Source organism: Falco punctatus, assembly GCF_963210335.1.
Source record: "Falco punctatus genome assembly, chromosome: 5".
Taxonomy (NCBI): Eukaryota; Metazoa; Chordata; class Aves; order Falconiformes; family Falconidae; genus Falco; species Falco punctatus.
Genome location: NC_137584.1, coordinates 11,010,246 through 11,024,714, shown reverse-complemented (window position 1 = coordinate 11,024,714; position 14,469 = coordinate 11,010,246). Strand labels below are relative to the sequence as shown.

General features: G+C 41.2%; 1 protein-coding gene and 1 long non-coding RNA gene across 6 annotated transcripts in view; one reads left to right on the top strand and one right to left on the bottom strand.

The window, feature by feature from the left end:
• FILIP1 (filamin A interacting protein 1) overlaps window positions 1-14,469 on the bottom strand; it is a 125,531-nt gene that overhangs the window by 33,509 nt on the left and 77,553 nt on the right. The window lies entirely within an intron of this gene.
• Window positions 4,828-14,382, top strand: LOC308064134. Its single transcript, XR_013928215.1, has 2 exons — window positions 4,828-11,732; window positions 11,764-14,382. It is a non-coding gene; the product is annotated as an uncharacterized lncRNA (long non-coding RNA).

The following is a 14,469-nucleotide window of genomic DNA, read 5'->3' as shown; positions in this document are numbered from 1 at the left end:
CTGGTCACACACCCCGACCTGGCTGGCTCTGGGCTCTGAGCTCGTTGCACAGCTCACACCAGTCCCACTGTACCCACTGTTCAGTTCTAGGCTCACCCTCACCTCTGCACTCTATTTCTAACCCCCACCCCTCCCAAATCCACAGCCCACCTAGATGTCCCCTCATATCTGCTCTGGCTCTTCTTTCATCCGTAATGGCACTCTTAGGCTAGCCTGGAACTGCAAATGACACATCTTCCCTCATCTATGTTTTCCTGGTCTCAGCTCAGAGCAGAAATTTCAGGGACATCAAGAGGATCCTAATATTTATATTAGGAAGGCAGCTGTGAGTTTATAGCAGTCAGCTTTGTACAGATGTGACATGAAGAAGGGAGGGGACACTGGGGATCCAGGCCAGAAGAGATCACCTGTCTCATGAAGTCCAACCACACACAATCACAGCAGCTGTGCAGTGGACTCCTGGCCACACCAGAGACCTCAAGGCATTACCTCTGCCCATCACAAATTTGGCAGCCAAAAACCAGCAGCCAGAAATATAATGTACCACGAGAAAACCAGAGCTTGACTGAGGGCATTGCTAGTGTCCCTGCCTGGCAAGGGATGTGTTAAAGGGAATGCCCAGAGGATGCCACAGAGCTGGTCCCAGTCTAAGCCATTACATCTTGCCCTGGTGCAAGCAAAGTCAGGAAACATGTGGTGTCCTCCATAGTGTGCTGCATCATAAAACCACAGAATGGCTGATGTTGGAAAGGACCTTGGAGATATCTAGTTCAGCCCCCTGCAGGTCCAGTTAGAGCAGGTTGCACCGGGCCTGGTCTACTTCCATCTGGGACATCTCTAAGGACAGAGACATCACAACCTCTCTGGGCAACCTGTTCCAGCGCCTGACCAACCTCATCTTGAAAAAAAATCTTAAGTTAGGCTGGAACACTAAGACAAGGTGACATATACAACATACACTGCCTCATGATAGTCACCAGCAGCACCTGTGTCCACCAGTGATCCCCAGAGGGGACTTATCCCAGCCTGCCAGCTCCTCCAGCTTACTCTGCAACTTAGAAATAAAAGCACAGGGAATGTGATGTAGAGTCACTGAAGTTGTCTGGATGTAAGCCAGCAGGCAACTGGCTGCAAGACTTGTTAGAGAAAGCGCAGCGCGGCAGTGGTGAGCCTACACACCCTGCACTAGCTGAGGTATGGCCGTACCACCACCTGATTTCATAATTACTCTCCATCACCAGTACAACTGCTCCAGGTAGGCACCATGACAGCAGTACCAGAGCTATAGAGGACATCATGCAGAACGTCACAGCTGAGGTCAAACAGGCCTTTAACCTTTACAACTTTCCTTTTACTGCATAGGAATCAAATTATGTGTATATATAAAAATATAAGGGTACTACATATGGTGTTATTTCTCAAGAGTACCTTCACTTTCAAGTCACATCAAAGGCTGGGAAAACCTAACTTGCTTCTCAGAATTTCATGAGTCTTTTTGTTTATGATGAAGTAGTCCAAGAAATGCATTCCTGAGTAAAGGAGCACTTGTGACATTGTGAGACCAGTTAAGAAAAACACCAAGAAATAAAAGCAGGGGAAGGAATAGTTAGGAATCCCAAATTCCAGCTCACCTCAGAAAGTCAGAAATTATACTGTGCATCTGGCACAGTTGTCTGATCTAGAGGAGAGTAACTAGGAAGCAAAAGATGGAATTGGTTTAACTATTAAATGATGTGCTAATAGACTACACATTTCTTTGACAAGTGCCTCTCTTTAAAAACTCACTAAACTCTGCACAGCAATGGATTCCTCTTGTGGATCTTAGAGACTTGTACCAAATGATTGTTGGATTATAAAATTCTCTGTAAACAGGGCTTTGTAACCTTTCCAGAGGGACTGCCCTGCTCTCTGTTGGCTCTTTATCTTCAGTGCAGAAACATATGTAACATTTATAGCAAAGGCAGCACTTGCAACTCTCTCCAAGTTTTCTAACATGTTACAAAAAGCCCAAATATTTCTGTTTGTGCAAAATAAAACTTGTCCTAAATTTGTGTTTACTTACATACATGAAAAAAATACAGTGTTGCTTGCCAGACTTAATTTCTTTGTACATAAAAGCTTCAAAGCAGTGAAAATCTTCTATCATTACTTGGGGTGGGTTTGGGTTTTTTCTTCTTTTGGTAAGTCAAACTCATTTGGTAAGTCAGACCTGTCCACTTTCTACTTAGCCACTTGCCTACTCTGAGCATAACAGATACTAATGAATTCAGTAGCGTCTTGATCGAGCATGACAACTTTGAACACAGAGCGAGGGGAGAGTCTGACTTTTAATTTGTTGCTGAAGATACAGTGAACAAGGTGATCCATTGGGCCTTTTGAAGACAAATAAATAATGAAGAAAACTACAGCAGATTCCTGAAACATGACTTTGTAGGAAAAGCCAGAGAAAAAGACTTCAAGTTGGACTCCGTGCTGTTATATCTCAGGCAATACATTTTATATGGCATACGTCATGCACACTAAAAAAACTTCACTCGGTGAGTTGCACTGACAACTGGCTTTGTTCACCTTTGTTCTTATTTAAAGCAGGTTGTTCCACGCAGCTGTTAAAGACACTGTGCGCACACATACACATGCATACACATTTCCACACAGGCTTTTTTATTACTCCTCAGATCTTTCTAAATAAGTCGTGCTGCTTAGATTTTCAATTCTTTTTCTCTTTGTAGCATGGAAATTGCCCTGTGTTAGGAACTGCTGCCTTTTATGCAAGCATGATTCAAAAGTTTAACAAAAGCATTTCTGGCTTTGTTTTCCACTTTTTTTTTTTTTTGCTTTCCGGTTTTCTGCTTTCTTAACACTTGTTGTGTACCCTTTTGATATCTGGGAAAGCTCAGCATCTCCGATACTGGTGAGATGCCCTGAAGGATAACTGATTACAACTTAGGGCTCATCTACATCAAGGATACTTTTTTATAATATAATTTCATCATTACTTTGTGAATAAGTACCAACAGTGTCATAGAAGCAGGCTGTGGCCCTTTGACCACAGAAAGCATCTCTCGAGTCAGGGGAAAAGGTGTCCAGGACCTCAGTGAAGTGCTTCCTTGCTGCTCCCTGCAGACCTGCCATCTTTAGTGTTGGCTGCTTCACGTATCTGTGCTTTACCACAGCACCCCACCAAATGCTGTCTTTACCTGATCTGGTCCCTACCCTTGTTTTTCTACGTTACTCACTTCTGATATGCTAGGTGTTCATGTCAAAAAATGATGTGGATGAGTGAGCTTGAGACTTTAAGAGCAGGGAAAGCCGTGCCTGTTCTTGGCTTACCAGGAAAGAGTCTTTTGGCAGTGTCTTGGCCTTTCTTGCTCAGGCTGGGTCTGGGACATGAATTAAATCTGACTGATTTTCACCTGTGTGTTGCTTTTATTCTGTTGGCAGCTGGTGCTTTGTGGTTGCCCCTTCTGCTGCCTCCCCCTCACCTGAGTTCTCTGAGCATGGGTTTATAGAATGGAAATAAATACTCCCTCTAGAGATAAGGGTTACATTTTAAAGTATGACAGTAAGTAACTCATAAAGAACAGTGATGAATATTCCCTTACTGGAAATTGAAAATCAAGGCAGAATTACTTTTTTTTCCCCTAAAGCACATGATTTGTTGGCGCAAAAAAGTTCTGGGAAGTCCCAGTGCCTGTGCTATACTGCATCAAGCATCATCATCAAGACAATGCCTTCTGCTTCATTTTTGCTGTATTTTTCTATATATGTCATCTTTTGCTTGCAGCTTGGTCTCTCTTCCATCTTTATCTCTTCACTATCTTTCTTCAGTCATACACCTCGAAGGCTCTATAGCACTATACTTTTGCCAACAGCTAGTTCCCCTCACCACTCCCTCTGTTCTCATTAATCTCTTAATTCAGATTCAGTTCCCATATTCTTTGTCTCGTGGCTGCCATTCCCTGTACTAAACCTGCCTCTTTGCTATTCCTTGCCCTTTATTTCCCCTTTCCATCAGTTCAGTTCTTGCCTCGTTGCTCTAACTCTGACCTTTTCTGGACCTCATTTTCTTTGTTGCTTCTTCTCATTGACACCTCCTCAAAGCAAAGTGATCTAATGACTGACTGGGACTCAAAGGCACCTGAGTCCAACACCTAAAACTAAAGGTTTTCCATCTCAATGCTTCCTATTTGATACACCACTGAAATAATTTATTTGAGAGAGTGAATAAAAAAGGTGGCCACGAAAAATGAGAGAAAACAGGTTGTTTTAGCATCAAGGAACCCAAACTGATGGTGTCTGGAGTCACCATAACAGTGTCTCAAACATGGGAAAGTGTTAAAAAAAAAAAAAAAGAGTGAAGAAGTTTAAAATCTGGATTTAGGAAGCAGTACCTTTCAAATAATTGCATGCACTGGGCTAGTCAAGCATGGAAAAGCTCACACAGCTGTACAACAGCAATGCAACTTGTGAGCAAGAGCCTGCTCAGGCATACTCAATATAAAAACTCCATCTCCCTCAATGCAGGGTCTCAGATTTTCTTAGAAATACAGGCTATATGCGCACTGATTTGTATCGTATTTGGCCACCTCAGTCACAGCTTGACATAGGGATAAAATACACATAAGTGGAGAAAATTAAATAATCTCATGAAGATTTCTTCTAGATTTTTTAAACATGACTTCCTGTGAGCACCATATTCAGTGATTTAGCAATTAATGAATCCTCAGTAAAACTCTCAAATGCTGTAAAAGAGCAGTATGTGGCTGCTTTTATGAGCTAAAGAAAATCTATCGATTTTAACATCAGCACTGAGTAATCCTGGCTGTGTCCCAACTGTCAGTCTAAAAGGCTATGAAGGTACTCCTGTTTATTTTCATGCCAGGACCCTTAGCTCTTGCCCTGAACACGAAGGAGCACACACCTGCCCACCACATCCATCCCACAAACCCACCTTTGCTAATGCTTTTTGCCCCTGTGTTCTGGAGATGCAGCATAAATGGACACTTCCCATACACACCAGAAAAACCCCAAACCCCACTGCAACCATGAAAAAAAACCCACAAATACCCCCCCCTACACCTACACAAAGCTTTTCTACTACCACATAGATAATTACTACAGCTTATGCAATTCTTAGGTTTGCTGTTCACATTAGAAAATTAAGAGGCAATTATGGAAGAGACTTTCCCCACTGTACACCCCACGGCACTCTCCTAGGGGCTAGACTCTCCTGAGATTTAAGCCTGCTATTTTAACCTCCTACTTGTAGTTGCTTAAAGCAGAATCCAAAAAGGACTGACATAGATATCTGGAATGTAATTAAAGAAGAATTTTAAAAGGGAAAGGTAAAAAGAAACACCCACAAAAAAAAAAAAAAACAGGAAAGGGGAAAAAAAAAACCCAAAAAACCAAACCCACACATATAAATCTGAATGTTTATAGGCACCTGATTTTTGGGCAGATCTGTATATTGGTCACCCAAACTTGCTGTTACACGTCCTTGGAAGTCCCATTATCCTGCCTGAGCTGAACATCATTCTCCACCCGAGGTTATTTGGGCCTCATGAAATACATGTCTACACACAGAATGGCAAGGGGCTTGTTCTGAGAACCAGGGAGACACTGCTGACCCCAGCCACTGTGCAAGGACAGGAGCCATAGGTGCTTCCATTCAATGAAGACTTGCAAGGGGGCTGCCTCTTGCACCAGCGCCTGTGAGCTGCATTGCTTACCCAGGGAGTGGTATGCCTCGTTTTATTTCTCTCCTCAGTCTGAAATAATTCCAGCTCGCATTACCTCTTTCCAAGATAATGTCCCGATCACCAGCCTGTTGAGTGTTTGGATGGCAAAAAGAAAGGACAAGGAACACTGATGTACATAGATGGAGAGCAAGCAAGGAGAAACCAGGCCAGTTTCATACAGTAAAAGTGAATTAGAAGGTGCTCTTCTTGCCCTAAAATTTCTTTCTACCTTGTCTGTGTTGCCATCCGAATAAATGCAGAACTTATGCATCCTGGACCTGTTCTTTTCTAGTCAGGTATTTGGTTGTCAGCTGTTGTCTTCCACTGAGCGTCATCACTTACAAATCACTATCATTTTTAAAAATGTTATAGTGACATAAGTGCAAATGATGCCACACACAGAAAGAGAGGAAAAACCAGCTTGGAAAAGCTTACAGCCTCCATGGTAGAATAAATAGGCAATACTGACCAAAAATAATTCAAAATACAAAGGCGTTATTTGGCTGTAGAAATTATGTAAAAATAATACATTAATAAATTACTGTTATAATAAACATAAATGTATATATAATTTATATTAAAATATATTCATACAGGAAATAAATATTATTGATAAGTTATTTTGCTGGAGAAATTCTTATCTAGGAGCTATAACTCAATTCAAGAAACTGACATATATAATACATTTCTATATGCATATATATACTTTTACAGGTACACACACACACACACACACACACTCTGTAGCATTTTCAGCGTTCCTCCCCTGATTCTTATTAATCCCATTAATCAAGAAGAGCTCTACTGACTTCAAAGGAATTGCAACGATACCAGCTTTGTGATCATGAAACCCAAATCATGTGATCATGAAATCAGGTTGGCATTTTTATGGATTAGTTTCCTAAGACCTAAAGAAGCTGGATGTGGAGAGCTCAGCGTGCTAACGATGGGCACAAAGCAATAGTGCTCGCCACTGAAAGCAAGTTGGACCAGCACCTCTCGTTCTGTCACGTAAGGACACGTGCCAGTCAAACCTGGACACATTCTCTTCTCCATCATAGGATCAGCAGTGCCTACAAAGCGTGAGCTGTGCAATAACTGCAAGTGGCAATGCCCTACCCTCCACAGCACCTGCCCGCCTTTCACCAGTATGGGCACTGTTTTGCCCCTGCTGTTTTCGGAAACCGGGATTCTATCCCAGCCAGTAATTTGCAGAATGAAAAAATGTTGAAAGCTATGCATTATTTTAAAACAAGTTAAGTCATCTAGGAAAAGCCTTATATTTCAATGATGAAAGAGCATACATCTATCCCTTTCCAGTTTCTCTGAAAATAAACATTTTAAATGGAACTGTACAGGAAGTCTCACCCTGTCATATACAGAGTTGTCACCAAGAGATACTTTTTCACCTATGACGTAATTGCTATCATCAGAAAAGCATTGCTGTCACACTGCTACAATTTAGCCTCATTTTGTCCTATTTTCTTTATCTTTTCTCATTAGGGCATTACATATTCAGCTACGTTACTATTAACCATTCCCTAACATAAGCAACTGTATATCAGAGCTGTGTGAGTAATTGATTACTCAGTTCCAGGGCTGAATCAAAAATCCAATAAGTAATTAACAAAGAAAAAAAAACACTTTCTTTTTCTTTCTCATTCAAGTGAAAAGAAGTTTCATGTGGATTTCACTGTAACTTTTGTTCATCTTGAATAAGTATTTTCATTTCAGTCTTCATCATTTTAAGAAAAGCAGCAGATAGAGAAGGCCATATCTTAGCACCATGCACCAAACTAACAAGTGAAAAGTTCTCCTTTTTCAGAATACGGAGACCTGGCCTGGTGAATTCCTGTGTCTGGGGGAATTTGAAAACCCAGGCACTGAGCTACAAGATTTTCAGCCCTTCAGTGAAAAGAACTCAATAAGGTATGTAAGCAACTTGTAACTTGTAAAAGCGGAACAATTTTACCCAGGAAGAATGGGAACAGACACTCCAAGAGACCCAGCGACATGACCAGGAATGCCTCCTCAGAGAGGTGGGTTTGGATCCCAACGGGTTGACAGGAGGATTCAAAGTTTCCCACAGTCCAGGTGAAATGGCATAATCACAGGGTTATTTGATATGGGTTTTTTGAGTAGCTGGTCTTGTAAATTAAGTCACCAGATTTTATTTGATGACATTCATATTAATTATCTTACACCCAAAATGGTATTTTTTAATGTGTTTTTTAAAAATTAGTTGGAACACTAACTATGGCAACAGAATATTATAATCACAGGTGCTTTACAAATATGTGCAGAATAATACATTTTGTGTTCTGCATTTCTTCCCCCTCACATTTGCACAAGGTTTGGCAAATTTCACAAGAACATTTGGTTTGGATTTTTGCACCCCATGGGTTTTTCCTTCTTAAGATTTCTCCACATATAAGCCTTAAAAAGAACTGAAAACTGAAATGATGCCTCGTTATTGGTGATCTCCACTGCTGGTGGAGATACTGCAGGAATGAGAAGGGATGCAGAACTTAGCACCCTTTTTGGGAAAGGAGATGGAAAAATCGTTACATCTGTTTAGGATTAGGAAAGCTTCTATATAGGCTCACTGGGTCAGAATAACTCCCCCAGTCGGATGACATCTTGTGGGTCTTCACACAACTTAGTGGAAGTTATCTGACCATGTAGAACAGGTCTTGAATTTTTGGAGGGCATTAATCAAAATAGTCATTCATATAGTTCACTAGGCAGTCTGTACATCTCTGCACGGGGGAACTTCCATTTAACTGTAAAGCAAATATCCAGCATGTTCAAGCTTGAGTGCCTATTAGCATATATTCGTACTTGTAAATAAGTGGCACCTATCTAAATTTTTTAGAAATTTACTGAAACCTGGCACTTCACCTGAAACCTGTTTCTAATCTTTCTGAATGAGGAAGCAATTTTCCCTACATGACCCTGACTCAGTTCTTGTTTTCTTTGCCTTAAAAAACGACAACTTAAAAAGATGGCCTCAGCAGAACTGTGAACTGATATTTATTTCAGAAGTATAATAACTCTGAAACATGCCAAAGGCCCCTTAAATGTTAAAATTGTCACCTATTGCACCCTGGATGGAGTTTGGGTTCGTGAGTAGATTTTGAATGAAATCATTTTTTCCCCCTGTCTGACCTTGGGAGCATTTGAATTGATGATTTTAGCAAGCAAACTTGCTAGGAATAATGAACCACATATATTTTTGTATAATAATCGTCTCTCAAGGGCTGTGAAGTTGATGCCTACTTAGAAATAATTTTGGAAGAATAGCTGAAACAACACATGATGCCATTTTATATAATCCCAGAAGTGACTGAAAGACTGGACAGTTTTGAGGACTATCCAAGTGTGAAGAGATGGATTTGGATTAGTCCCAGCTCATGGCAAGCCTCACATTGTGTAAGGCTCGCAATACTTTCATATTGTTTCTCCACAGTCAGATGTGCCTGTTCTCTCATTTTTAAATTACCTTTGGAGCCATTTTGTTGGAACTTGGGACCAGATTCATTAGTTAAAACATAAACTTTGAGCAATCACTGCCTTGCAGTCAGCTAGAGCTGTAAAACAGGACCTGCAAAATAGATGACCTTCAGATTTACTTAACTGTGCGGAAACGGTATTTGTCATTGCCAGTTTTTTTCATTTATTTCTTTTAATAGACTACCACAGAATTTGTAATCTGTGAATATATAACATTGACAGAAAATAGCCAGCACTTCCAAACTACACAGACAGCATGTCAGCCTAAAAGAAAAGAAAAAAAACCCACCCTGTACTGTTGCCCTTGTCTTCTACATTGTAAGAGCAAAAGTTTAGAGATGAACTTACTGAAAAGTAGACAGAGTGACTCAGTGCTCTACTACAGCCAGCAATGTGCGGTAAGATGAGTAAATACTGTAGGCAACGGTGAATTCCCACAGTCCCACTGGGCTGGCTTTTCCCTTTTTTTGGGTCACAATTTGGAAACCAGGACACAGAAACTATCACCATATGAGAAAAAACCCAGAGTACAAATATGGCTAAGAACTCTTGGAGAAAAAAAATAGCAAAAATCTTTCTGTAAGGTAACTTCATTTCCAGGCTTTAAAGGAATCACCAACAGATTACACAGTTACAGGCCAAAATCTGTGCTATATGTTTGCACCATAAACCTCACTGCAATATCTCTGTATGGGGCTATTCTGACCACAGAATTTTGCCTTAAACTAGTAAATCACAGAGATTTATTAGCCCTGAACACTTCATACTTTTGGCTTGATTGTCCTCTAAACAAATAATTGACTGATGGATACTCTGGCCAGCTCTCTTCCTGCCAGCTTCTTCATTTTACAGTCTCCATAAAAATAAAGAGAAAATGCAAACTGGAAAGGTAACACACACAAAAACTCCAAGCTATGTCACACTCCAGCCTTTACACTTGCTTGAGTTCACGAAATAAAGGGGAACAAAAAGGCCAGCGTTTCCCGATGAAAGGCTTGGTGCTGCCGTCTCGTGGGAAAAGGGAGAAGGGGAGCTTTGGTAATAAAAGCAGAAATGCAAAAAGGGGAGAAAAGAGATTTTAAAAAGTTGCTAACATCAACACTTCATTTTTGTTTCGAGACGGCTGTGTGCTTTATTGCTCGCAGATCAGTTTCCTTTGCAGGTGATGTGGGCCCAGAATTACATCACCAGCAGGGCAGCCAAGAGCATCTCGGTGCCAGGATGACCAAAGCCGAGAGGAATGTATTATCACAGACCTCCGAGGGACTTGCCAGTGCATTCCTTGCTGGGGGTGCTGTGATGGGGGAGGCAGAAAGGAGACAATTTTATGCAAAGACTGAAAGGAAACTTTGTGGAGGAAAGATCTGGGGTCACAGTCCTGCTGTCTCCTCTAAGCAGATCTAATTATGGCCATGTACTTCAAAAAGAGGGTTTAACCAAAACCAGATTTAGCAGGGCACTGCTTAGGAAGTACAGACTGAATCTCGGCCTTGCCTTTGAGGAAAATGCGAAATGCTTCAGTGTACTGGGAACGCTGTCGCTGTGGTTGTAAAGAAAAAATTGAAGCTGCGGCAAGGAAAGCAAGAGCCAATTTAAAATCCTCATCACTTCAATGAAGTCTTGAATAAAATGTGACGGAACATAATATCGATGCTTTCAGACAGACAATGCTTACATCAGATACTGGGCGTTTATTTACTGATGTGTTGCGTGGTGGGGTAAGAGAGTCTCGCCAGTCTCAGGGACCATGCTGGAAATGATCAAATTACTCACAAAGCAGTTGCACAGATCGCCCTTAATGAGCTCCAACAAAGCCTTTCTGCCACATCTCACCCTCTATCCGGCAAACCCATCCCATGCATATGAAAGAAACTCTCTCCTCCCCCCATTTTTGAAGGCTTTCAGGCTATTTCTGCCATCTGTCCTTCGGGACTGGCTCAGTGGTCCTCACCACAAGCCTGTTTCTGAACCATTAAAATCAATGGGATCTATCCAGTGCTCTTAATAGCAAAATATGCTGTCAACAAACAGGATTAAAAGAAGAGTACAAGACAAATTGTTCAGAGATTAGCACTTCTGAAAATGTCAGGATTTTAAACCCCGTCTCCTATGTCAATGGAGAGGTCGAAGCAGTGTAGAGGTTACACAGAGCAATCCCCTTTTCCACCAGGAAAAAACCCTGCTGATCAAATTAAAAAAGTTTATAATTGATCCTAAAGATCTCTCTCTCCCTCCCACTGCCCATTTCCTTAAGAGAAGGCAAGGCGGCTGGGACTAGGCAGAACAGAGAACAACCAAGTCCCATTTCATGTTAGGTCTGCTTTACACAAGAACTTTTTGGAGCAGGGAAGTGCTTTTAGCCGCAGCCAGCTCCACCGATGCCTGAGCTCACACCACCCCTCACTCCCCAAACCTGGCTGAAGAGAAGCGTGCCTGTGCTGGGGGGACTAATGCTGCTGCTGCAGCTGCTGCTGCGTGGTGCCCGCTGCAAGCTGTGCTCTCAGTGCAGCTCCAGTCAGACCCCTCATTCTCCCCCTGCCAGACCAGACTCCTCACACCACCGTCTGCTGCTAAAGGTCTTGAGGGGGCTGGGGGGCCTCCAGCTCTTCTCCTTATCCCTCAGCCTCATCAGAAGGCTCCAGGAAGATGGCTGCTTTTGTACTCCCAGGGCTGGGAGATGACCAAGGACGACTCAGTGTTACAGGCACAGCAGATGAGGTGGGCAAGTGTGGAAAAGGGGGCTTTTGGTCGAATGGTAAAAATAGAAACTACTGTCCCTAATTTTCAAAACTTTCCCATCTTTAGATATGATTGTAGCGTACTATACAGAAATTCGCAAAGCACTTCAGCCACCATGTCTGTAGAAGCACCTTTCACTAGAAATACCAATGGTTGCCACAACTTTTTTCCTATAACATGCTAACCTTTTCCACAACCTTTCTACAGCTAAGTTGCACTTGGTGTTGTGGAACCAACACCAACATTCAGGCTCTCCAGCTTTCTCCAGTTACCCCTCCTAGTTGCATACATTTTTAATATCCCTGTGTACAAGTATTTTCTCTTTTTTAGACTTTTCATACATATTATTCTTGACAAATCATATTTTCCTGTTCCTTCCTTCCTGTGCAGGGTTGACCTAATAATTATTCCCTCATAGGGACTGTTTGTTTTCATATCGTGTTGTTATGGATGGGTTAGAGATAACGTATGAAAGTGTATGTAAAGAAGTATTCCAAAATAAACACATTAGGAGAGTGCTAGAAATACATTAGAACCAAGGCATATTTCTGCTCTTAAAGAATTTTCCTTTTTATCTTGTTCAAACTTTCACAGGACAGCAAAAGCAGATGTGGCCTCTAAAAGTTGGTGTGGACAACAATGGTTAGGAAAGATTAGTAAAAATACCATGAGGAAAGAAACTACTTGAATGATAGTGATCCAGGACAGAAATTATTACTGCTTTCGTTGTACCAGACTGCTGTGCGATGGCTGTCCCACAGGACTGTTCTTCCTCTGGCTCACCCTGTCTCATTAACATTATAACTGCGAGTGCAGCAGAGTGGCTGACCAGCAAAGTTCACCTCCGTGTCCCTTTTTCACGGAGACTACAAGTCTGTTCAGCTATTAATAAAATAACACTCAGGCCTCAAAGGCCACAGTAAAACAAATTATATATATAGTGGTACTTCTAAAATAAGAACGCCTATGCAGGACCCTGACAAATACAATTGGGCAGGTCTGTTCTCTGTCCCAATGTGCAGATTAAGTGAATACAGGAGGGGTTTTGTACCTTTTAGCCTATTGCAACTTAATCTTTCCACTATAAACTCTTCCTTCTTAACAAAAATCTATTGCTGATTGCCACTGTGGGGCTTTCCTGAGTAGTCAGCCCATCAACCTCTTTCTCTGTGAATATAGCCCTCAAATGATACTACATCCAGTTTTTAATACTTACAAAGATGTGGATACAAACAGCCTCAGTTTCATGTACACTCAGGAAACAAAGATAAGGAGTTGAGATCATTTAAGACTATAAACTAGTAAGTGATTTCCAGCCCATCCTGATCTTGCTAATCTAGTCTGCAAGTGAGCCGGGAGGAGGACCCTGAAGAGGGAGGGATGTGCATGCTTGGTTTTCTATGTTTAGCTACGTGTACTGTTCTCTCTGCTTGGTTGCTGCTAAACTCAAAACGAATTTTTCTCATTAGTGGCTTAGACAAAGTGTATTAAATAGCAAACATCAGGTTTCTTGTGCCACTGAACATAAATCAAAAGGGCTTCAGCACTGCAGCTCTTCCCCTGCAGCCACCAGTATGAAGGCACTGGTGACTGAAACTAGCAGATTTATTTGCTCTTAAAGACCTGCTTTCAATAGAATTTCAAACTCAGATTCTCCTTTTTTTACTGCTGTGTTTCCAAAAACTGTAGAATGTAGAAAAACTGAAGCCTAAAAGACACAAAAGACCAGGAAGAGTATGAGAAAATGCCCACAGAGATGGGACTTGAGATCTCAGCAGTAGCAATGTGAGACAGAAAGCTTTCTGAAATCAGTTAATTGAAGGAAGTCAGTTCAAAACAGGTCATAATTTTAGGCTATTTGGTGGCATTCACTAATTGAGCTGGAATAATAAGAAGGCAATAATTGTCAAATTAAAGTGACTGTAAAATGTAAAGACAAATATAAATGGTATTTTAATACCACTTTTATTTTTGTAGCATTTTAGTTGCCTGGATGTCCACAAATACACAGATATTCAGCATAGAGAAAAAAAGGCATCTGTGAGAATCAGATGTGAAATTGCTCCTTATTTGGAAATACAACTTTTTTATTTATTTATTTTCTGCTAAGAGAATCAAATTTCTAAGATGCAGAAGCATTTTTGTCCTTTAAGCATTGTCAGTCAACCCAGGAAAACTGAGAGACAGAAAACCAGCAGCTATTAAACCAGGAAATATGGTCACTGTAGCTCATGTGCCACCTACTCAAAGCTGGCGCTGAACTGAGCTCAGGAAATACACTGAACAATTTAGCTCCTGGCTTTTTGCAAATGTCTGCCACCAGACTGTGGTTTCCTCAAAAGCATTTCTTCTTTGAACTAGCCTTAAGTATTTTTCTTAGAGCCTTTTTTTTAAAAAAAAAAAAAAAACAAACAACAACCACTTTGTGGATTGATTTCAAGCAGTTTGGTATGAGCATGAAAATTTCATATTGAAA